Below are 15,580 nucleotides of genomic sequence, written 5' to 3' on the forward strand. Positions count from 1 at the left end.
GAGCCGGTCATCCCCTTCATTCTTTCTCCCTCTTTCCTTCTTCGCTCGAGCCGGCCGAGATCCATGTCGATCCCTTCTTCCCGTGGCTTTCCTGCAATGCCGAGCCTCTTATCAGAACCCCCACAGGCCCCGCACCCCGTTCTACCCCAAAATCCGAAGCCTACCTCGCTAGAATGTCTTATCCACCACCACGTCAGAGTAGCCGCAGCACCGAAGCTTTCCGAGCTTGTGCTGCTCGTCTCCGACCTCCTCGGTCGACGTCGTCGCCATAAAATGTCATCGGAGGGTCGTCTCCGTCGCCTCGGAGTGTCATCAATGCTGGAGGACCACTTGAGGCGCTCCCAGAATCAAGCCCGAAGCCCCCCACCATCGAGACCTCGCCGGACCTCTCCTCCGCCCTCTGTAAGTCGCCGGCGTAGCCCTCGGCCGTTAGATCTAAGCTCAACGGCATAGATTAGAAGTAGCGCACCGCTTCAGTTTATTTTAAATGAACCAGCCAGTTTTATTTTAGTTTTTTTAGCCGAAGCATTTTCCTCTAACGTGCTGTTGTTTGCTAGTTTACACCGCACACGCACACGTCTAGGCCAACCAGGAACTGCCACGTAACCCGTGTCCAATCGTTAGGAATTTTCTTTTTTTGTTTTAATTTCTTTAACAAAATTGAGTTTGTTTTTAGTTTGGATATAACTTTTTTGTTTTTAATTGCTTTTGAGTGATTTTTCTTGCAGTGTGTCACAAACATTATGTAGTTTCTATGGATATAAAGTTTGACCATGTTTGAATATTTCAAATTTGAATTCAAACACATTTGACATAAATACTATTTTGCTTATAACTTGAGTTTAAAAATAGGTTTTGAGTTGATTCTTTTTGATAATGGTCACTTGTGACTTTGTTTATCGGTAGGTAAAATTTGGGATTTTTTCAAATAGTTTAATATAAGGATTTTAGCAAAAGAGTACTGTTTTTTGTTCTTTTAGTTTCATTGTTATTTCTTTTGTTTTAATTATTTTCAATTTGTTTTCTTTCATAATTGTTCACAAGTTTAGTTTTGTTCTCTATTATTTAGCAGTATTATTTCAACAAAAATATATATATTTTTATTGATTGCACGGAATCAATTCGAGTTCAATATTAACTTATAAATTGATTTCATTGCTCAATTAATTTAATATTCGAATATAATTTATATAAATTGTTTTATAAGTTTTTATTTTCTTTTAGTTTTTTATTATATTAGATTCAATTTGTATAAAAGTTGGATTTTTTATTTAATTCAAGGTTAACATTGTTTTGATCATAAGTAGAGTTTAACAAAAGGTTTTCAATTATTTATTTTTGCTATTTTTTATGAAAAAGACTTTGTTTTATTTAGTTGTTTTATATTATTAATTTATTGTAAAACTTTATTTTTTAGTTTTTTATTTGCTGTTAAGTTTAATTAGGACAAAAACTATTTTGTGTTGTTGTAGTAGACAACTCCATTGTTTCTTTATAGTTTTCTTTGAAGTTTCTTTTGGATTATTATTTGATTGGTTTCTTGGATCCATGTTAATTGTTGTTTGTTATATTGATTGTTATATTGATTTCTAGTATGATTGCTTATATGAATGCAATGTTTGATTATATAGATTATTATGGGAGAGTGACAAATAGTTCTATCAAGTTATTTGTGAGTGCGATATTTATCTTCATCAACTTACGAGGCAAGTTCACTTTGGCCTGCTTTTCATACCTATTATTTTATTTCATTTAGTGTCACCATTTATCCATCTCCTCGAGTAATGATATTTAATTCTTGTAGTTGAGTAGAATTGCATGAGGTAGGAAAAACCCACCATCCCGTTATCAAGCCCCGAGACAATATTTATTTCGATGCTACGCTATAGTAGACGGGGTTTATATGAGTGTTCGCGAGTGGTGTGAGAAGGAGGACTCCATGTCAATGAGGAATACTTCATGATGGCATCTTCAAGGCATGCATCTTCAAGACCTCAAGATTTCAAGACTCAAGACAAGACTTTAATACACACTATTAGGTGGAATGGATTGAACGTCACTCTGGAAATTTACCATGTGGGACTGCCACGACACCCTAAAAATCTACAATGATGTGGGATTAGCCTAGTGAGCTGGGTATAGGCCAATCATCACAAGGTAAGCTCCACCCAGACTCAAAGAGATGGAAGGATACTTCATGCCCGGAATCTTACCTATGCAGCCACAAGTCAATATTGGCTCTCGCTTGGTTGATCTTTATTGTGACTCTAGCCGGATCAGTGCTATGAGATGTAGTCGACGTTAGGATTGGATGGGCACTGGCATGGGTCAGGGAAATTCTTTGAATGACCATGTTTCGTTCATCCTCTTCTCAAACACCCGGCTGTGTGAGGACTTATAAGGAGGGAACAATTCTTGTGTGTAAAGTGCACAACACTCTGAAGAGTTTAAACCCTAATTGATTAGCCGTGTCCCCGGTTACAGACAATTTGAGCCTCTGGACTTGGATCTATCTTTGAACTCTTAACACCGGATTGATAACTAATTATGGGCAACTTATGTTACATGTGGGCTATGAGACATCGGTTGGCGGAACCATCTCATATTAGATAACTATGTAGTAGAAACTCCTGATATCCCTTTGTTGTAGGAAAAAGAAAACAAAATCAGCTTGTATGAAAAAACTGAGACACAGAGCCGCGAAGCCATTATTTCATATAGAATAGTCTTTTCGTCTGCTTTCTCTTATTGTGATCTTGCAGGTGTCGGTGTCAAAACCGGCGGATCCGGGGTTGGGGTCCCGAACTATGGACCTTTGATCGATGGGTTGCAAGAGACAAAGGGGATAGTGTTTTACCCAGGTTTGGTCCCTCCTGAGGAGGTAAAACCCTACGTCCTGCTTGATTATGTTGATGGAGTATGAGGATTACAGAGTTGATCGACCTCGAGACTGTATGAGCTAAACCCTAGATGAATCAACCTGTCTATGTAGATGAAACCCCCGATTTATATATACACCACGAGTCCCTAGGGTTATATACAACTCACCTTAACCAGGGGTAAACGTGCGAATATAGCCTACACAACTTGGATGACACACCAGTCTTTGGAGCTTTCCTACTTGTTCACGAGATCGTCATGTAGTCCGGTCTTCAATAATGTGGCACATTAGGTTGGCCCATGAACAACGGCTAACAACCCGAGGACCCCTTAATCCCGGAATCCTTAAGTAGACCCCGAACTAGCATACAATGCCGATGTAAATGGTCGTCGACAGCGCTAGAGTAATCGTCTTGCGAGGTGAGTTCCCCTCATGTTCGGTTGGTTTGAAACTTGATCCTTCGATGATACCATGCCTTTAAAACAGATACTGGTTAATCAGAAGGCCCAAAGGCGCGAGTGGGAACAGTTCTTTGACTGATAGCCTTTTTGACGAAAGGTCGCAATAATGAGTTATGAAAAAAACTCGATTCGCGGCTCGTGGCCACTTTCCCAGAGGCATGTCTTGTTGACATGGAGATCGTGCCTCGCATTTAAGGGGACATGGGTAATAGTTTGGGTAATCCCATGCGCGTTCACCGGCTCAGTTGTTTCGGGAAGTGGTCGGGCCTGCGATGCTGTAACTAAGAACCCTTGGCTCAGTGCCCCCCATAAAAAGGAAAAAAATCCATAGAGCAGCCACATGCACTCCAAACTGGACCTTCTCCCATCCTTGCTTCCAAGAGCTGAGATCCGCTACGCTATCCGTCCTCCCACAAGCCCAGCCATGGCCAGATCAGGTTCTCACAGCAAGTGGGAGATCTCGTGCGTCTTTGACAAATACATCTAGGAGCTGAAGGAGGCATGTATCTTTCACCGAATATCGCTCACCATGCGCGATAGGAAGGTCAGGTGGTGCCCACTCCAAGCCTGGGCGAAGGAGTGGTGTATGTTCCCCACTTCATAAGGGGACCAGGTTTCCAAATCCACCCCTTAGTCAGGGCCCTGATGTTTTACTACGGGTTATATTTTCATGATCTTTCCCCGAACTCCTTCATGCACATTTCTTCCTTCACCATCGTCTGTGAGGCCTTCTTATGGGTTCATCCACACTTTGGTTTATGGCTTAAGACCTTCAATGCCAAGCCAAAATCAGTCAGCGGCCAACACACTGACTCTGGCGGAGCTTTGATCAGCAAGCTTTCCCGAGTTGAATAGCCGGAGGGCACCTTCATCGACACCATCAAAGCATGACAAAAGGAATGGCTTTACATGACCGAGCCCCGGGGGGCAGGCTGGCTGACTCTTGTCGATTTTAGATCCGGACCCCCTAATAGGCTAACCTTGTGGGTGAAAAGGGGCCTCGGTTGGAGGTCGTCCTTGGAGGTAGACGCGCTGCAGAAGTGCGTCAAGCAGATAGTGAAGAAGAACGTCGAGCTGACCGATGTGGTTCAAGTTATGCTCCGTTGCCGCATCCTTCCCTACCAGCGCCGGGACACCCCAATGTGGTCTTACAACTTTGGCGCCCTCGGCATCGTGATACAGTTCTACCACATCACCCTTGAGAAGTTATGGAAGGTGTTTTTCAAACCACAACATGAGTGGCCAGCCGAGGAAGAAGATGTTGGTTTGGATGCGTCTAACCCCCCTTTGGAGGTATGATCAGGCCTCTTGTTATTAAAGCTTTTCACTCTATGAGGGATCTCATTTTCTTCCCCCACCATCTCTATAGTGTTGCCTGGAAAAGGCTAAGAAAATAGATGGCCCAACCCCCTTGCCCTAGGAACCCAAATCGTAGTTGCTGACCGCGATGCTAGTGGTGGCATCATACACGGCGCCGGAAAAAAAGGAGAAGAAGAAGGAGGAGCCCCACGGGGGTCTCCGCTAAAGGGGTCCTCTGAATACGAAGTCCAGTGAGACCAGCTTATTTGCCTACGAGGAGGAGGAAGAGGATGGAGGGGAAAAAGATTCCATCCAAGGGAGTAAAAGGTCGGCGCCAAAGGACGCCAAGGAGGGATTGCCTCCCCAGGCCCCAAAGAAACATTGCAGAGGCAAGGTAGTCCTATCGGACGACAACCCGAATTCTGAAGAGGACTCCGAGGCCTTTGAAAGGGTTCCCCAAAGGACCCCCAAAGTCAAGCCCCTCGCCCAAAGATACGGAATCAGACTTTTATTTAATGAATTACACTGAGATTTCTTTGTTGACCATACATGCTCTTTTTTTGACGCGGCCTTGCCCGAGACCGCATGACGGATCAAGTCTTAGGGGGTTCACTACCAGCCGAACTGGTAGAGAGCGGGAATGCATCCTGCACTACTCTCCCTTCGTCATATGAGGCTGCAGAGGTGATGTCCCACCAAGCCCTCCAAACACGGGGGACGAGGTGGTAATGACCGAAGTGAACACTTCGATCATCGAAGATCGGGAGGTCCCAGCCGAGGTTCATGCCTTGGTCGCCAAAGACCAGGAGGTCCAAGCCGAGGTTCATGCCTCGGTCACTAGGACCTAGGAAGTCGATCCCTTCTTGATGAGGGGAGAGGGGGACCTGGACAAGTCCGAGCTTATTCCGGATATAGCTCTGAGGAGCTCTCCTCCTCTAGCATGTTCACCGTTGCCTTCGACGCCGCCTGTGCCAGAACAGACCGATGCCGAATGGCCTATAAGGATGGCAGAGGCCCTATCCGTCGCGTCCATCACTGATGAACATCACACCCTTATGGGTGCGATTCTGCAAAGCATTTAGTCCGTTGATAGCGGGCTAAAGGGAGCCTTCAGTAGTGTGATGATACGCTTCGAGGTAAAATGATTAGTGTTTATTTTTTTATAAGGGTTTTATATGCCTTTTAGGTATGATAGCCCCCCGAGCCATGGGTGACTTTAAAAAATCGCCTGTGGCTCGAGATAATTTTGCATCTTTGAGAAAATTCGGTTCGGGGGACCCTTGAACTATTACATCTTAGTAGGGTACTTCGGCTGAATAACCCAATCCCATTGACACAGATGCTTATAAAACCTTATCTCGTTGTTGCAGGCCTCATCCTTGGCAGTGGCTACTAACGCCCTAGAAGTAGCCGGGCTGAACTAGAAACTTTAGGCTTCCGATGAGGAGCTTAGCCGACTTAATAGTCGGCTAGACGAGAAGCAAGGTAAGCATAACACATGCGACTGATACTTTTGTACTACTTGAATAGTTTAGTATTGTTTGGCATTTATACATGACATCGTGATTCCAATTATGTCAGCAGCCATGGACCTGGAGTTGGAGAAACTCCATGCCGAATTGGAGAAGGCCAAGGAGGAGGCCACCACTCAGAAGATGGTGGCGGAGAAAACCGCCACCGAGCTAGACTCGCTGAAGGTCGTGAGCGGCGGGCGCAAGGCTAGAGTGACTGAGGTCCAGCACGAACTTCAAGATGGAGTGCTAAACACGAGGCCTTGGAACAAAAATTCGAGGAACAGGCGACCGAGCTCTCCAAGCTGTCCTCCACGCTCAAATCAGAGTGGGTAAAGAGGCGCTTTTTCAAAGAGGAAGTGTGCCAGGTCAAGAAGATTGCGGATGGTAAGCCATACTTACTACAAAGTGCCTTTGGTGGAAACAGGTTTGCCTTTCTTACACGGATATAGCGTTCCCCATGCGCCTTTACGGACTTCCCGCGGAGTGCAGCAGACGCGACCAAGCACTAAGCGGTCCATGAAGGGGATGCCGAGCAGAGGCTTTTCTGGGCGCAATTTGAAGCTCCTGAGGCGTACCCCCTTCTTTTAATCAAATGAAGTAGCTGATGGAGCTTTACAGGATGTCGAAGCCGTCCATGAAGGACCTTTGCATTTGGTTATGGCCTACCGAGCATGTGTCGAGCAGTTATTTCGGCTTAGTGCAAAAGTTGTGTGACGCCGTGCCCCAGCTCGAGGTCCTGAAGTGCCTCGTATGTATAGAGGGAGTTCGGATGGCCTTTGCAAGTACCATGATGCACCGGCCAGGAGTGAAGCCCCTTACGATGGCAACTGCGCCTCCACCTAGTGGCAACTATGCCGCGACGGAGGGTGCTTGGGCCATCGAAGCCAAATGTCTCAAAGATGTAATTGGAACAATTTGTTATGATAAAACTTGTCCTGATGTAATGCACTTTGGAATTATTTTGTGACTCCTATTTTGGCCGTTTAATCTGAAAGTTTACGGTCATCGGCTCCAGTCCCCATGTAGAAACTACAAAGGGTGTTTCGACATCCGCATTGTGACCCTTAGCCGATGTATTGGTGCTCGGAGATGATAGTGTGTGAAGGAAACGAGGCAACTAGACTATTCTGCTTTAGTGATTTCACTTGGCTTTAGGATCTTTGAATGTGGAGGCTAGCCCCTAGTATCGTGTGGTAATCGGATGAACCAAAATTTTCAAATAGTTACCACCTGGTTTTTAAAGGTACAAACCTCTCCGTATTACACGGAACAAAATCTCAATGGGTCTTTAGTTTTTAACTCGGATTTCAAACCAGTTCTCATTATGGCAGTTAGTTTTCGACTTTCTCCACTCAGATATTTTTATCCAGGCCAGTTGGGAATACAACCGGAGTGGTTCTCCCTTTACCCCTTTAGCCGGACTAGCGGAATGTAAGGGGGTAAGCACAGGAGCGGGGCAACCCAACTATTGACCCAAGACATAATTCAGAACCGATGCATATAAAGTAATATCTGAGAAACCGAACACTGAAAAAGGTAGTGGCAAGATAGTGCGCGGGTGGTGTTTTATCCAAGCCCCTAGTCAATTAGCCGACCGCACTTGATGCCTTTCAGTTAAATCTACCCTTCGGCGCCGATGGACAAAACACATATAAATGAAAAGATGTTGTAAAAAAAGAATATGAATACTATTTATTGTAATTCATGGCGCCAAGGCAGCTGTTACAGGGAACTACTGTTCGTATCGTCATATTTAAAGGTGACCTTTTTCCAATGACCTATCATGGGTGACTTGACGTCAGCCCTGCTTCCAGCGGCGTGGTTTATCCTATGCTTCTTAGGAAGGAGGGGTAATGTACTTTAAAGGTTGCTTTATTTTCAGCAGGTGGACCTTCAATAGGGGGTCTTGAGAAACTGCCGTGCTATAGGAGAGATTGACGCTCAAGAGATCCTTAATGAAATCTCGTTCTTGTTTGTAAACACATGCGATCCTTAGTTAGGTCGAGCCTAACATATGGTCCTTGGTTGTGGATCCCCACAACTGCCCATGGTATTTTGAGAATGAAACATGTCTACGAGGGACATACCTGATGGGTGACCGGGCTGCGCCGTGGGGAGCGTATCCCTATTTGTTTTGGGCTAGAAACTCCTCCGGGGGACCCGATTGAGCTCGGGCCCGCTTGCTCGCTTTCCGTGCCTCGATGACGAGCTTGCTGCTTGATGCTTCGGCTTTGTATTGACATTCAGTTGCCAAGACCGTTTTGTGCTCCTTGGACCGAAGAGATTGCTATGTGTTGCCATTGACGGTGATAACATCTCTGGGTCTGGGCATCCTGAGCTTTAGGTAAGCGTAATGAGGTACAACATTGAAGCGGGTAAATGCTGTGCAACCGAGTAGAGCATGGTACCCCTGCTGAAAGGGACAATATCGAAGATTAAGTCTTTCCTGCGGAAGTTGTCGGGTGAGACGAACACAACCTCCAGTGTTACCGTGCCCGAGCAACGGGCTTCGACACTTGGGATTACTTCTTTCAAGGTAGTGTTGCTGGGTTTAATTCTTGATGGGTCTATGCTCACCTTTTCACTGTATCTGAGTAAATCAGATTAATGCTACTTCCTGTGTCCATAATGACTGTGGTGAGGTGATACCCATCTATGCTGGGGTCTAGGACAAGGGCGGCCTACCCTTCGTGACGGATACTGCTCGGGTGGTCCCTATGATGGATTGTAATCGGGCAAGCCATCCATGGGTTAGACTTCGGGGCTATGGGCTCTATGGAGTAGACCTCCAAAAGGGCTCGCTTCCTTTCCTTTTTGGTATGTGAGTGACATATATCATGTTCAAGGATTTTACTTCTGGGGGGAATTGTTTCTGGCCTCCAGTATTCGGACCGCGGGGCTCTTCATCGTCCTCGCTTCGTTGCCCTTGCCTTGATCTTCGGGTGCTAGTTTGCCGATCTGGTTAAACACCCAAAAGTTACGATTGGTGTGGGTGGCGGGCTTGTCTTGGGCTCCGTGGATCTGGCAGGGCTTCTCTATAATTTTATCTAATGGCGTCAGTCCATCGCTGTTCCCTTTGAAGGGCTTTTCCGTCGTCCGGATTTCAAACTGCTGAAGCCGGCATTAACGGCCATGTCATCAGTGTCACCATTACAGTGATGACATTTGCTTTAATTTTGCCTTGGCTTGTCGTTCCCATCCTGAAATTCAGAGGTACCAGGATCGTTCGCATTATGGCTGCGCCATGCTAAGCAATTGTCCTTACCCGAGCAAAAGCGGGTCGTGAGGGAAGTGAGAGCGGACATTATTCTTGGCCAGCCCTGGCCGAGCTGGCAAGCCAGCCATTCGTCCCGGATGTTATGCCCGAATGAGGCTATTGCTTCGGCATTTGGACAATCCACTATATGGTTATTTTTGGTGAGGAACCCATTCCAATATTCTCTGGCTGACTCGCCCACCTTTTGGACGACATTGTTGAGGTCGTAGGAGTCCGGGGATCAGACGTAGGTTCCTTGAAAATTAGATATGAAGGCTTCCTCGAGGTCTTCGCAACTTCCGATAGAATCTTTGGGTAGGCTATTGAGCCAGTGCCATGATGACCCTTTTAGCTTTATTGGCAAACACTTGATGGCATGGAGGTCATCTCCCCTAGCCATATGGGTGTGGAGAAGGAAATCTTCTATCCACATGATGGGATCTGTGGTGTCGTCGTATTGCTCTATGTTTACGGGTTTAAACCCTTCCGAGAATTGGTGTTGCATGACCTCATGTGTGAACCATAGTGGGTGAGCGGCGCCTGTCGGTGCACTAGAGACCGGGGTCCCTTGTGCCCCAGACTTGTGCACGGGCATCAATGAAAACCCTGACAACAGTGTACCTGGAAGACAACAGAGAAGCAATCCAAGGCCAAACCCTTCCCCTATCCTAGTGGGGCATGGGATGCAAGGGCTCCAGACGCAAGGCTCCGGCAGTCCCCCTCCTTCCCAGGATGACTCCCAAGGCCCCCGTAAGGCACGCTCCACCGGGAAGAATACTCGAAGATCAGCAAGACCCCGACAAGCTTCCCTTGCCGGGAAGACTCGAGGCCCCCGGAAACCCTCCTTGTCGGGAAAGTATCCAAGCCTTCAGCAAGCCTTCCTTGTCGGGAAGGTGACCAAATCACCCGAAGGAGGCTCCAGGCCAGCAAGCTCCTGTCGCTCGCCAAGTGTCCCCGCAAGTTTCTACTGTAATCCGACCGCTCCAGCACATCTCCCATGTGCCAGCGCAGCGCCCAGGTGTCGATTCACCTGGGTACGTGTCGCTACCCCCTTGCAGTAGGTCAGGGGCCAGACAAGGCATTTACTGCCCTTGACACCACCGAAGAAGTAAAGAGGTGAACACTGTTCACCGTACACCCCTTTGAGCACACTGCTAGTGACCCCTTTGCCTATAAAAGGAGGCCCAAAGCTCATTTGTAGGGGGTTCGACCTATTGGGGTTTGGACCTTTTGGGGTGTTGGACCTTTTGGGGATGAGAGACTCCCTAATCACCATCTAAGTTACTATAGCAAAATCAACCTACAGTAAACCCACAATACAAACTAAGAAGGAGTAGGGTTTTACGCGCCAAGCGGCCCGAACCTGGGTAAAAAGAGCCTTGCCGGTGTTGATCGTTAGTTCTGCCCTCGACACCATACCTCCCTCTCCCCACCAAACGATCAAGGGACTCCTCGAGCTTCCCATAGGTAGGGGGATGTCGATGATTGAAAGCTTCTACGCGGACTCAAGCAAGTTCCGCATCAGATCATGGGAAGTGGAGCACACCACTCCGGACCCTCGAAGCAGGGCGCAATGGTGGTTGCTGTACTTCTCCACGGCCTCCTAACGCCTCCACGAGTGCCCCGCTGCGGGAACATGGGCTAGGGAGGGCGGATACCTCGAGCCCACATGCACTAGACTTACGCACCACTCCGGGACAGTGCGCTACTGTCGATGGCGTGCCTGGGGGATCCGGCGAGGCCTCCGGCGCATACTCCGACCGACACACCTCCACAGAGAGGTACATAACCGTCGAGAATGCGCCTACGGCCCCCAGAACCCTGGCATGCCCTCCAGCCGAACGCTTTCCCCCCAGAAGCGTCAGGTCTTTGCCAAAGGTGCGCTCGGGGGCTCCGCGAGCACGACCAGGCAAAACAGGAAAAGGATTTATACTCAGTCAACCCCCTTTCTACACGACAGTCGAGAAACTGTCGGCAAATACCTTGCCGGAAGAGTATAGTCTCCTTCTTGTCGGGGATTCAAAGCCCGGGCAAAAAACCCAAGCGTCGCGGGGAGAAGTACCGTGGCACGACAGATAAGTGATAAATATGTCAGATTGAGATTTCGGAGTAGATAGGTTGTTCCTTTTTTGAAAGATCCCGAACCTTGTTTGGCAAACCTGCACATAGATGGAACCTTGTGAGGATCAGTGCGCCTTAGTTCTATTTTGAACTTGTTCAATGACCTGAAAGCCACACAACGCCTTCTCAATGTTTCGCCTCGAGCCGCGCTCGACGATCTAATGGTTGCACTGAGTGCGGCAAAGAGCCTTGCCGGTAAGGCCCCTCATGGGAACTGCTAAGGACCCGCTCCTCAAAGCACTAGCGACAGGACCAGTCACGCTGGGAAGCTTCCGGAAAACACAAGAGGCGTATCATACATGAGGAAGAATGAGACACAAAGGAAACAACATTTCATTCATTTCTTTCAAACAAACTCAAATATATTACATGAATGATTTTTGCTACTCTAACCTATTACACTGTCTTTTGGCAAGGGACATATTCGCTAGACAAAGGTTCAAGAAGAGAAAAAGCAGGACGACCCCCAACCCAGGCTGGTTCCTCCTGGACCAACACTGCCCGGAGGAGAACGTGGGCGGAAGACGGGGCGACCCGAGGGGATGAAGAAGCTAGATCCCACGATCGTACCACCTCAAAGATGAGGCGTCGGTGCGGGCTCTGGCAGGATAACCCTGCCGGGTGGGGGAGAGGCGTGAGCGGGCCTAGGCGGCATGGCCGGCGGTCAGTCGGAGCTCGAGGAGTCGTACTCCAACCTGACCCCCCGAGATCCTGACCTGCCAAGAGCGCCACTGTCGCCGCTGTCCTCCTCGTTGCGATCGCTCGAGGAGAGACACTCGACACCGCTCGAGCTCTCTTCGCAGCAGCCGAGACGCACACCCGAGCACCCATAAAACTTGACGGATATCATATTGTCCTCTGCTAGCTTGAAGCGGAGGATATGCCCATCCTCGAGGTTGTGGGCGCAGGCGAAGGCCTTCCAGCCCCGCCCAAGCAACATGGAGCGACGTTTCGGGTACTCCACGTGCACTTGCATAGCACCATGGGAGCAGCCGTACGCCCGCAACCACAAGACAGGGGGCTTGGCGGTCTTCATCGCCCTAGCAAAAGGGCGATGGAGATGCAAATGGCCCCGCGGGACACGGTGCATTTCCACGATGAACTCCAGCGCCGTCCCGTCCGAGTGCCCGACAGAGCATCCCCTCCATGGATGCGGGGGGTGAAGTAGTGGCGGAAGAGGGTGGTGTTGGGGGTGATCCCGACAAAATTATCGCAAAGATGCGCGAATATGGACATGCATGTCACCTCATTCGGCGTAAAATCCAGAAGGTGGAATCCATAGGTGTGCATGATGTCAATGAAGAACTCAGAGAAGGGCGGACAAAGCCTCCAATAGAAGTAATCGACGAAGAAGGGATACTTGTCTGGGGCACCGCCAGCTTCCCCCGGGGTCACTTGGGCGGCCGGATGCGCTTTCGCCTTGGCCACCCACATCGCCTGATAGTGCTCCTTCAGAACGAACGCATCGGGCCCCGGGGGGAAATAGGTGAGCTCCTTCCGCATCTTCACCAACTCCTTCTCCGCAACAACAATTTTCCCCTTCTTGCCTTTTGATCCTTTGGGTGCCATGGCAACGACGTAAGTTCCGGTCGTCCAGAGCACGGCCTCGAGGGCAAGAGTTTAGGCTGGGGAGGGGAGGACTTCAGCGGGAAGAGGGAGGCGGCATTTTCGAGACTAAAGAGAGCTGGGAAGGAATGAAGGGCTTGTGCGGCTGCGTTTCCTTCTCTTATAAGAAGAAAGGTGGGCGCACCGACTGACCCTTGCATTCCCAACCAACGGCTCAGCGCGCGAGTGGCCGCCTTGGCCACTACGCGCAAGCCTCCCCACTTCGAGCGATCAATGCGCGAAGTGGGGAAGGGCCGCCTGCAATGGCTCCAAGACTCTAGAGTTCCCTACTAGGGAAGCCCGTGCACTACTCTGGGCCTGGCCTAGCAAAGCCCTGCGCGCGTGCGTGGCCCAGGCTCGAGGGCTCCTGTCGGTGCACTAGATACTGGGGTCCCTTGTGCCCCAGACTTGTGCACGGGCATCGACGCCGCCCCCGACAATAGTGTACCAGGAAGACAACAGAGAGGCAATCCAAGGCCTCACCCTTCCCCTCTCCAAGTGGGGTGTGGGATGCAAGGGCTCGAGACGCAAGGCCCCGGCAGGCCGTCCTTGCTGGGATGACTCCCAAGGCCCCCGGCAGGCACGCTCCGCTGGGAAGAATACCCAAAGATCAGCAAGACCACGACAAGCTTCCCTTGCCGGGAAGACTCGAGGCCCCCGACAAGCCCTCCTTGCCGGGAAAGTATCCATGCCTTCGGCAAGCCTTCCTTGCCGGGAAGGTGACCAAGTCACCCGAAGGAGGCTCCAGGCTAGCAAGCTCCTGTCGCTCGCCATGTGTCCCCGCAAGTTTCTACCGTAATCCGACCGCTCCTTCACATCTCCCGTGTGCCAGCACAGAGCCCAGGTGTAGATTCACCTGGGTATGCGTCGCTACCCCCTTGCGGCACGTCAGGGGCCAGACAAGGCATTTACTGCCCTAACACCACCGAAGAAGTAAAGAAGTGAACACTGTTCACTGTACACCCCTTTGAGTGCACTATTGGTGACACGTTTGCCTATAAAAGGAGGCCCAAAGCTCATTCATAGGGGGTTGGACCTTTTTGGGGGTTGGACCTTTTGGGGATTAGAGACTCCCTATATTAGGAGTAAGGTTTTACGCGCCAAGCGGCCCGAACGTGGGTAAAAAGAGCCTTGCCGGTGTTGATCGTTAGTTCCTGGAGTGCAGCTGAAGCTGCCGAACGTGAGAACCTGTCCAGGGATGAAGATTTTCCCGTTGTCGATTTGATCACTTGCGATTAAGTGTGCCATCAATCCTTCCGACGAGCCTAGAGTGGAACTGCCAATGAAAGCACTAATATCGGTGTCACAACTGCGGATCTTAGGTAGGGGGTCCTGAATTGTGGACCTTGGATTGGTGGGTTACATGAGATAAAGGGGAAAGTGTTTTACCCAGCTTCGGGCCCTCTTGAGGAGGTTAAATCGTACGTACTGCTTGATTATGTTGATGGAGTATGAATGTTACACAGTTGATCTACCTCGAGATCGTATGAGCTAAATCCTAGATGAATCAACCTGTCTATGCGTATGAAACCCCCCGGTTTATATAGACACAAGGGGTCTCTACGGTTACATACATGTGACCACAACCAGGAGTAAACATGCCAATCCATCCTACACAACTTGGATGGCACGCCAGTCTTTGGAGCTTTCTACTTGTTCATGAGATCGTCATGTAGTTCGGTCTTCAATAACGAAACCCATTAGGTCGGCCCATGGACAACAACCTGACAGGCCGAGGACCCCTTCATCCAGACTCCCACCGCCGGTACATTGAATGTACTAACCTACACGGCTGCAACATCTCATGTTGCAGATATTTCTACGACGAGTAAGAGTTACGATTTAGGGTTACGGTCTACACTCAACCTGCCATTGGTGTTGATGGGATTTCACTCCCGTTTGACTACTTCCGCTGAGACTCATGAGGTATATATCAGTTTTACATTATTTACATGTGATTGCACTTTGATATATACATTGATGCACTGTGTGCGTCATCATACTGATCCAGGGATGGCAAATATACACAAAGGTTTGACTCATTTTAGTAGGGTCGCTACAGATATGGTATCAGAGCACATGTTGACTGTAGGACCTGACCCTAGAAAATGACTTAGAAATAGGAAGACCTTGATAGGGACAACTTTTATTTTCAACTACTCTCGTAACATCTGAATTTCTTTTAGAACGTTCCTTATTTCAAACTATAGATGGAGAGCTACACCCTAAACAAAAGAGAGCACTACGAGAATGTTCTTGGTGGCCCATTCCTCATGGAACTTGTCCTAATACTGAATCTGCCGATACCTGAGATCAAGGTGACTAAGAGGAAGTATGGATCATGGGGCATCAGGACTCGAGTTTTTGGACGTAAGGAAGACCCCAAGAGTGAATACATCAACTATGGGACACTATACCATGACTGTGACATGGGCATGAACAC

The sequence above is a fragment of the Hordeum vulgare genome, chromosome 6H (assembly GCF_904849725.1).
Source record: "Hordeum vulgare subsp. vulgare chromosome 6H, MorexV3_pseudomolecules_assembly, whole genome shotgun sequence".
NCBI lineage: Eukaryota > Viridiplantae > Streptophyta > Magnoliopsida > Poales > Poaceae > Hordeum > Hordeum vulgare.